Below are 11169 nucleotides of genomic sequence, written 5' to 3'. Positions count from 1 at the left end.
TCGCGTAGGCCAATAACCGCTCGCTCTAAAATTCGAGTTTCGGGTTGTGCACTGCTAAACCAGGTCTTAGAAAATTTATAACTTCCTCATATGAAGTCAGATTTGGGCGTTCTTTTGTTGTATGTTCTTGGTTTAACATCTACTAAAACTTTTGTTTATATTTCTAAGGCTAAAAAGTCATCAATCGTAAATTCACTATTTACGTCTCCCGGTGTCGTGTCGGTTTTGCCAAAAAACTTCGGTGGGTCATAACATCTTCGTTATAACTCGGATTTTGGCGTTCTTTAGATGTACCTACATCTTGGTTAAGCTTATTTATTCTAAATAGACATTTGTCGAAAAGTCATTTTCGACACTTATTTCTTCTAAATTGTTTAGCCTGGATCTGCAGGCATTATAATTATCTCCCCCTTAGGATGATTACGTCCTAGAATCATCAATGAAACAGGGTTGTATAATGACTCCATACGTTATCTATTCATCCTAGGTAATAATGATAAATTCTATGTTTCTTTGAATGCGTATCTAATTCCTGGTCTTCTTGACTGCAAGTGGTACTTGATGTTGCACTTGCTCCCTATCTCACGTTAGACTCCAAATTATGAACCTTCAAGTCACAATCTTGATCCACACTGGATGAAAACTTATGATAAGTTCTTTTATTACTACAATGGAACAATGTGTCATATTCTAATGACCTATCAACGTATGTTGCAATGCTTAGACTCGGGTCTCTTAGAGTCTTATAGAACAGACTATACTTTCCTTCATGTTCTAATCTCATCCTGTTTCTCGGAACCAAGTAACATACTCGTCGTAGTCGGACTCAATTTGGTATGACCACTGGGGTTGGAATAACAATAATCTTCTTAATCATTACCAAAACAATGGTAATGACATACTTGAATAAACTGGTATCAATTACTAGCTTCTTGGTAAACTTGTGACTTTCCCGAATCTAAGTGTGAGTCCTGCGCTTCTGGAATTATAGGCCTCTACTACCTTTCACACCTACTCATACCCGTCCCAAGTATTGTCTCGCAGTTCTCCAAGTTATTGTCACAAAAATAATTTTAACACATACAAATGTGTCCAAACAATCATATAACTTTTTCCTAGACTCTACTAGGAATTTTTCCATGCGTATCTTCAATCATGAATTCTGGTTCAACTCGGTTGGTGATAGGAACGTCAGACGATGTGATAACTTCATGGACTATACCAAAAAGCTTTTTTTCTGCTAATCGAACATGTACTTCTACCGTACTAGCCGTATTATTTATTAGACGCATTCTAAAGGCAAGATATCACTCTTACGATATCTTCTAATATGTATCATTCACTATTGTAAGCCATCTCATTTCCTCCATTCACTCAATTCACTATGAGTCTTCACCATGATGTTCTACACACCAAAGCAGGCGTTCGGTGTATCTAGACGAGAATATAGATAAAGGAAAATTTAGATGCATATTCCTCCTTATTACTCCGAAAAGTTACATGCCAATTCTAAAACCGTATTCAAATTTTCGAAATCTGAACACATAAAGTTTCCAGATCCGGTCGACAACAGACCATATCCGATCATACAATGCATATCATAAATCATTTAGCAAATAAAAGCATGTTAAGCATTTTCCCTAAATTAGCTAGTTATTATGTCTATTCAGGTGTAGTACCTAAAATATATTAGAAACACTCCTCATGATCATCTCTTAGCATTCTAAGTTTAACTCTAGAAATAAATCCATATTCCTAGTTCGCTTAAACTAATGCTCTGATACCAACTGTGACATCCCCATTTTCACGGCCAGAAAAGACCAATTTTGTTTATGCTTTATAAAAATCAGAGTACCTCTTTTTAATAAAAATGTGTGGAATTTGTTTCCAGTGAAACATGATAAACATGTTATCAGGTCATTTCCGAAGTAAAGTATTTTTATTCATTTTAAAACATTTGGAATGTCATCGTCAATACATAAACATTAGCATAAACAGAACTTACATTCACTATCACTAGTGATTTATATCTCCTTAATCTCTCAGTGTAATGAGGCTTCATATCAACACCTATGATATAAATAAACTGAGTGGGTCTGGTTGGGAAACCTGGTGAGTACATAGGGTTTTCAACCCAACATAATATAATTATTATGTTTAAGAATCAAACAGTTAACCCAATTACCCATCCCCATTATATTCTCTACTCTTAAGGATCTACCCTAAGAATCAGCTATTTCTCATTCATTCATTCCTAAGGATTATCCTAAGGAATAGCTATGAAGTCCATCGTTGTCAATGACACAGCTGTCAAGCACAGCTGCTAGTTTTATCACTTAGGCGCAGCTGCCAGAATTGTGACATTCTATGTGAGGCGCATCTGCCAGTATTGAGCTTCGAGCACAACTGCTAGGGTTATCTCGTTTATTGACAGTATCGTTTTCGAGAGTCCACTCGCAATACATTTCAATGGGTTTTCAGAGTACACCGGTGAACACATCATTCACAACACCTACAAGTTGCGAGCCTGCTAGTGTTCCACTGGACTGTCTAGAATAGTCTGTGGTTGTCATCCATACTTTGCTAGATAACGGAGCACACATTTGGGAACAAGGCTTCTCACATCGTCCACCGCCCACCCTTACCTCATGGTCTATATCACCTCTCAACTCATCATCCAACTCATATTTCATCTACCCAAGTTTTACCCAACATATTACGTAGATATAAATACATATACAGTTTAAATCATATAAAACTTGTATAAAATCGTTCATCCAGCATAGATAGCAAGTATACAGATAATATGCACACATAACATGTAATTTATATAGAATACTTCAGATATATGTGTAAGATGAAAGGGACCATGCACTCACTTGAAAAGGTGGTGATTCCGAACTCAGACAGTGCTTCGCTTCTTAAAAATAATTTCCTTCGACGAAACCTAGTATTATTACCACTAGAGTTTAGTCTATTATTCATCGAGACAAACTAATAGTCTAGCTATTATTACTATTATATAAACGTTAAACAATGCTTATATAATCCATAATAATAGGCCAAATACTTATTATAAGTTCCTAATAACGTTACTATAATTAAATAAAAGCTATATTAAAAATAGCGTAGGCGTTGTTCACTTACAACGAGTTTTATAGAAAACTGGGCTTTGCTTGGAGCAGCATTCCCGAGCCGAAAAGCTCTTCTTCTCGGAGGCGTTGAGCACTCCGGGGCTTCGACCTCGTGCTAGGGAGGTTCCCTAAGCTTTTCGGGCGGTTTCGGGGCTAGAGAGAGGTTCTAGAGCGAGAGTAAAGAGAAGAAAGAATGGGAAAGGTGTGAAGAAAATGAGGGTGGGAGAGGTTCTATTTATAGGGTGAAATATGGCTGAACTTGGTGCCACATGTCCCCATCTGGTGGCAAGAGTTGGGGAGAAAGCAATGGCCAAGATTGTGCCACATCTCCCATTTTCGCACATCACACTTCCAAATTCTAAAATCCGTAACTCTCACATACGAGCTCTGTTTTTGACGTTCTTTACATCCACGCATAGGTAAAAATAAGATCTACAACTTTTATTTTGACTCCGTCAGCTAATTCTTGATTGATCTGAAATTTAACACTACGAGAAAATTATACTGTTAAATGTCCGCGTAAAATTCATAACTTCTACATACGGACTCTATTTTCTTCTGTCTGTTTACCTTTGAATTCCTATTAATGAGATCTTCTATTCTCATTTAGGTCGCGTAGGCCAAAAACCGATCGATCTAAAATTCGAGTTTCGGGTTGCGCACTGCTAAACCAAATCTTAGAAAATTCATAACTTTCTCATATGAAGTCAGATTTGGGCGTTCTTTTTTTTTTTTTTCGTATGTTCTTGGTTTAACATATACTAAAACTTTTGTTTATATTTATAAGGCTATAAAGTCTTCCATCGTAAATTGACTATTTACGTCTCCCGGGGTCGTGTCGGTTTTGCCGAAAAACTTCGACGGGTCATAACTTCTTCGTTATAACTCAGATTTTGGCGTTCTTTATATGTATGGAACCCTTGAAATATATTCTACAACTTGGTTAAGATTATTTATTCTAAATAGTCATTTGTCGAAAAGTCATTTTCGACACTTATTTCCTCTAAATTGTTTAGCCCTGATCTGCGGGCGTTACAACTACATCTTGCCAAGTTGAAGAATTATTGGTGGATATTTCTATAGAGTTCTACTTTGTAGTTTGTTTCCATCTTCATCAATGTCGTAATCGACAAAAGGAACCAAAGTCTCCAAAGGTTACTTCTTATTTCATCCGGTTATGTTCTAATCCTTCTAAGCTTTGCAAAATAATCCTTGGTGGGTATAATGATTTTAGTTAATTAAAAAAAATGCTTTTGTTATTAATTACATCAAATTTTGTGACTATAATTGGACTGCTTTTGAATAAAAAACCCGACAGTCTCATTTTTTTAAGCAAAACCAAGAAGGAAAAACTAACTCCAAAATCCGTATATATATATATATATATATATATATATATATATATATATATATATATATATATATTAGGGCAATACAATCGATTAACAGTTGAAGAATACATGCATGCACGATAAATAGTCTAACCCTAGCGTCATAATAACGGATGGACAGGCCAAATCCATTAATAAAGACTACATACGTAAATAATAAATTTGACACAACACAATAGATAACCCAACAATCTCCCCGTTTGTGACAAATAAAAAAAGAAAATCTTCATTGCTCAACATTCTGAACTTTGTACATCCTGGTCATCAAATTCAAAAGTGTGTTCCGAATGAAAATGTACCACATGATCATATCACTGAAGCCTTTTAGCTCCCCTTCATCATTCACTTTTGCATGCAACAGTTAAATCTATGATGTGATTTAGTGTAGTAGTAGAGTATAAATGTTTTTCGAAAAGAAATAATTAACTCTTCTGAACTTTATCACCACTTCTTCTTTGATAGACCACACTCCAATCCTTTTTCTTTATCTTACCCAACCTTCTCTTCTAAAAATCCTTTGTTTCTTCTATTGGATCCACAACAAGTCGTTTCTTTAATACCGCAGTTATTTCCACATCTAGTTTAGCAACCTCATGAATATAGCAGACGATCATTCTTTTCAGGTGAGAAACGATTGGCTCATACTTCACTTCATCTTTTGATAAAATCGGGAACAATGAAATCCAATCATTTGGATTCATACACGGAAGATCAACAAGAGTGAAGTCTTCCTCAATGCGACTAGCTCCTCGAAATCCCTTTAATTTGAAATTAGTTAATTGTTCAGTCGGAAACGGAGCATAAACTTTCACAACAACCATCTTCTTCAAACTCCAAGTCTTGAAATAAGGTTGGCCATACTTGAGATAAAATGAAAAAAAGATTATTACCAAAAGAGGAACTTTCTCAATATGTTCAAAACCTTGGAATAAGAAAGCTTTCGGACTGAGAGGGAAGTCGATATGAGAGTCAATGGTATTATTAAGCTCAAAAGATACTGACAGCTCTAACCAAAGAGGGCTCGGATCATAAATTTCCTCCTTTTGAATTCACTCCAAGGTCCATGGAGCAAAGAGTGTTATCAGCGTTGCAAGAGTGACTTTTGTAACCTCAGCTTCAACCTCTTTAGCTTCTAATTCTTTACAAACATGCTCAATATTATCAAGCTCTTTATCCCTCTGTTTTCTTACAAGATTTTCTCCTTCAGATAACATCTCATCATCATCATCATCATCATCATCAATAAACTTTCCTTTACCTTTTGATCCTGAAGCTTCATTACACTTCTGGTTAACTTTCGGTTTTTCTTGTTCATGTTGTTCGCCAGTGGGCTTCTTAACCTGAGGCTTAGGTTTTTCATTGGTGGGATTCTTAACCTATTCTCCCCCTTGTTTTGGAATAGCACTGCTTTCCGAATCACCCTGTAGTTGACAGAGTATGGCGAAGACAGGCTTGATTTTTTCGAGAGGTGATGGCGCACTGAAAATGTAAGCATTAAGTCGCGAGTTTCAATAAGATTGTGTAAGTACTAATTAATGTCACAAACATAGCTTTGGAAGACTGCCTTCTCGGATTTCAAGTGATCCAGAAGCGTGTTGGTGCAACCGAGCATGACAAAGAGAACCTTGACTTTTTCAGTTTTTTGAGTCAGTGTATTCATCAGTGTATTTTCAACAGCAAGATCTTTCTAAAGCTTCTATATCTTAGAGAAAACAGAAGCAACCATTTCGGAGGAATCAGTTTGAAGTTCACCACGAACATGAGAAAAGGCTTCTCGTTCAGTTTGTAAAGTAGAAGTCTTTGTGGTTGTGGAATCATCATAGAATGGAGTTGAAAGAGCAATAGAGATCTGTGTTTGAGAAACACCAACAAATATGTTTGGTAGAGGGGCAACGGTTATAGGAACAATTTTGGTGATAGAAGATGAATTACTGGTCAGAGATGGATTCACTAGGAGTTTGTTCTGAGACCAATGGTTCCATAGTCGCAACAGTATCTTCAACTTCCTTCTGAACTTGTTCAGTCCTCCAAATATCTGAAACGATATGGGAATTTGAATCCTCCTCGACAACTGGAGAAGGAGACTTTGGTTTGAGAGCTTGTTTTTTGAACTTCTTTTAAGTCTTAACCACTTCTGAAGGACCACCTTTACCATTTCTCTTTATTCCCCTTTTTGGTCTGTTGGCATCAACAGTTGTCGTTCACAATTCAACATTAATTGGACGAGGACCTAATGAAGGCAACTTCCGACAGGCATTGACTATAACATTGTCCTGAGGCACTTTTGTGAGAATGACCTCTGGCGATCCAATAAAGCTGATCCTCTTCACATCGGTCAACATAAACACTGAAGTCTGTAAGATCAGAATCGCAGCAACAACAAACTTATCAGCAAAAGAAACATTAAAGTGAACCAGAGCTCTTTTGACGACAATAGACAAGAACCGTGCATAGGAAATTTCAGAATTCCGAGTGGTAAAAGATGTGCTTTGAACCAGTTATGCCTAGAGAATGGATCTGTAATCCAAGTTGATGCCATGATACAAACCCTAAAGGATGGTAATGAAGAGTTTACTTGCACTGTTGGAGCTAGCAACACGTTCATAGAAGCTTTTGAACAATAAGGTGAAAAGACCATTCCATACAGGAGGATGGTTCAACTTCTTGAACTTGGAAAGGAGAGTATGCTCACCATTATAGTCCATTTGATAAAACATATGAATGAGATCAACCGAAAAATTGAATCAGGATCAACCAGGCCCTCAGTCGCACCAAACACTAACATTTTGCATAATCGAGCTTTGGTAATTGACTTTTTTTTGAGAAGCAACCTCAAAGTTAGTCATGTCATCAGCAAGAACATATGATGTAGTGGAGAATGCTTTTGAAATATGGATGAGTGGAGAATGCTTTTCGAGAAGCAACCTTAAAGGTTACATGTATGAAAGTGAGGTCGATGGAGAAATATTAGAGATGGTTCCGAAGAGAAAAATGTACCTCTGCTATAAAATAGTGATTTAGCAGTCAACTCTTAACGCAAGGTGAATATTAGCCTAATTGGGAAGAAACAATCGACATGAAAGTTTCATTAAGACTTCAAACACAGAGTCTCAGAGGCTTGAGTCAACATGCAACACTATGCAAGATTCAGAGTTATATACCTGTCCCATTATTCTGAATTGAAGTATAAAAACTTGTACCCAAATCAAAAATATATACTAAAAATAACACATAAAGAAAGAAAAATATTTTTGTAATTTTGGGTTTTCTGAATAAGATAAAACAATAATAAAGTAAATATTTTTGTGATTATGATTTTTCTAAAACAGATAAAATAGAAAATAAAAAATATTTTTGTGATTATTGATTTTTCTGAAAAAGATAAAACATAATTTAAAATAAAATAAATAATAAATTTAGAAGGAAAAATAAACAATGGTTTCCGAAGCATTATGGGACTCGGAATCAATCGGAAAACACATAATCTACAAAGTAAACAAAGACACTGAAACCCATATGAATAGTACGCTTCGAACCATTCCGAAGCTTAGATTGTGAACAGTAGAATCTGAAAGATTGTGAACGTTCATAAATGAATAGTAAAATCCGAATGACTGCGAATGCTCGGATGTGAATAGTAACTTTTTGATTACGAATGAGATTTCGGAACTGATTCAGCTTCTATCATTCTGAGACCTTGCAAAATATGATTGAATGATGGTTTAGGTAAGAAATTCGTGAAGATATTAGCCAATTAATCAAAGGATCGAACAAAATGCACTTCAACGTTTCCATTTTCAACGTGATCCTTGATAAAGTGATATCTTAGTGCCATGTGTTTCGTTTTAGAATGTTGCACTGGATTATGACATATTCGAATTGCCCTTTCTGAATCGCAGTATAAGGGGATCCTCTTCATGTTTATCCCATAGTCCCTTAGCTGATTCTGAATCCGAATGATCTGAGAAGTGCATGATGTGGCTGCGATGTATTCAGCTTCTACAGTAGACAGGGATACGCATGCCTGCTTCTTTAATTGCCGAATTACATGTTTGCCATCTAGAAACTGATAGCCCCCAGAAGTGCTTTTATGATCGAGACCACATTCAACAAGATCTGCATCAGAGAATGCTTGCACAAAGAGACCGGAGTTGGAAGGATACCAAATTCTGATAGAGGTAGTTCTTTTTAGGTATCGAAAGATGTTCTTCATGACAGTCACATGGGTCTTAGAAGGATTTGCCTGAAACCTGGCGCAATAGCAAACAAAAAACATAATATCTGGACGACTAGCTGTGAGGTACATTAAAGAACCAATCAATTCTCGATAAAGAGTTATATCAGTTGCAAGCTTGTCCAAGGATGGAGTGAGCTTCATTCTGAACACCATTGAAACATTGACCTTCGAATCTCCCACCATTCCGAATTTTGCAAGAAAGGACTTTGTGTACGCTTCCTGGTTGATGAATATACCCTCCGAACTCTGTCTAATATTTAAACAAAGGAAAAATTAATAGGAACCATTGAGCTCATCTCAAATTTAGTTTCCATCAGTTTTCGGTATTCAGCTGTTAAGCTAGGATTTGTGTATCTGAAAATGATATCATTAAAATAAATTTAGACGATCATCAGATGGTCAGCATCTTTCTTACAAAATAAGGTTGTGTCAACCGAACCTTGTTTAAACTTAGATTGCTTTAAGAAACGAGTAAGAGTTTCATTCCATGCATGTGGTGCCTGTTTTATCCCATACACAACCTTATCCAAGGTGTAGCAGCGATTTGGATACTTCTTATTTAAGAAGCCTAGTGGTTGTTCCACATAGACTGTTTCCTCTAATTCACCATTCAGGAACGCACATTTTATGTCCATTTGATAGATTTTCAAATTCTTGTGCACTGCATTGGCAAGGAAAATCTAAACAGATTCTAGCCTTGCAACTGGTGCGAATGTTTCTTCATAGTCTATACCTTGGTCTTGGCAATACCCTTTTACAACCAATCAAGCTTTGTTCCAATTCATGTTGTCTTCTTTGTCATGTTTATTATGAAATACCCTTTTTAATCCTACCATAGATGCATCACTCGTAGTTGGAATCAATCTCCGTACTTTATTGCGCTCAAACTCATTAAGCTCTTCCTACATTACTTGCACCCAATCAGAATCATCAAGAGAAATCTTTATAATTTTAGGCTCAAATTTGGAGATGAACGCATTAAACATGCAATATTCCATTTTCGAAAATAATACAGTTTGATTCGCTTTTTGTTGAGCTCTTGTGAGAACTCTTGAAGATGTTGCACTGATTAGTTGAGACTTAGGATGATATTTGGTCCACTTGGCGAATGGAGGATAGTTCGGATCATAGGATGGATCCAAGTCTGCATTTCATCTTCGAATTCAAATTGAGCATCCGAGTCATTATTTTCATTCTCGTTTTCCCCCTAGAAGTTTGCATGTGACTCTACATTCAAAATCGGGTGCTCCCTTTGGATCGGAATATCAACATTAACTTTGGGATTTGAATTCTCCCTCTAAATAGGTGTATAGGGTGTGGAGTTTGAAGTTGAACACTCCCCTTGAACTGGATCATTAGAAGCTTGTGGCTTAGGTGGAATTTCAAACTCCTTCGAAATTTCAGAGCCCTTCGGAATGGGTGGCTCATTTCCAAGATCTCTGGCAGCATCATCAATGATTTCCTTCAATTCAACTTCCTTATTATCTGGAGCAGTTAATTATGAAGAAATAGCCTTTTCGGGCTCATCAAACAAATTTATCAATTCCTAATAAAGATTTGAAAGATGAATCGTCATCGGATTTGTCGAAGGAAAAATTTCCTCACCTTGACAATTAGTCTTCCGATACTTCTTGAGATAGTTATCGTCAAACGTGACATAATAGGTTTCTTCTATCATTTCGGATATCTTATTCAGAACCCTATATGCCTTAGAAATAAGAGAGTACCCCATAATGATTCCTTGCTCAGCCTTTACATCGAATTTTTCCGTTTTTCTTTTGAATTAAATATGAAACACCTAGAACCAAAGACATGAAAGAACTTAACATTAGGTTTTTGTTTTTTCAGAATCTCATAAGGTGTGATAAGGAATCTCCTATTGATTAGAGAGTGATTCTGAGTGAAACATACAGTTCTGATAGCATCAGCCCTGAAATAAAGGGGAAGGTTCGCAAAAGATATCATAGTTCTTGCAGCTTCGCAAAGAGATCTATTTCGTCTTTCAACGAAACCATTATGTTGAGAGTGTAAGGAGAATAGAAGTTGTGAGAGTCTTCTCTTTCATTCAGAAATTCTTAAAAAACTTGGTGTTTGAATTCAGAACTGTTATCATTGCATACATTCCGAACCGGCTTTCGCAATTTGAGCTCGACCTGCTTGATGAAGTCCTTTAGTTTCGAAGATGCATCTGATTTCTATCTAATAAAATAAACCCATGTAAATCTTGAAAAATCAACAACTATTATTATAATATATTTATTAACACCAACATTCTCGATGGTATAGGCCACAAAGATCAATGTGTAACAGTTCTAGCGGCTCAATTACTTTGGTATTTATAACAGTCGAGTGACTTTTGCGACTTTGCTTTCCTAGCCTGCAAGCAGCACACAAAAGTTCCTTCTCA

The sequence above is a fragment of the Lactuca sativa genome, chromosome 6 (genome assembly GCF_002870075.4).
Source record: "Lactuca sativa cultivar Salinas chromosome 6, Lsat_Salinas_v11, whole genome shotgun sequence".
NCBI classification, from domain to species: domain Eukaryota; kingdom Viridiplantae; phylum Streptophyta; class Magnoliopsida; order Asterales; family Asteraceae; genus Lactuca; species Lactuca sativa.
Note: the sequence above shows the minus strand (reverse complement) of the source record.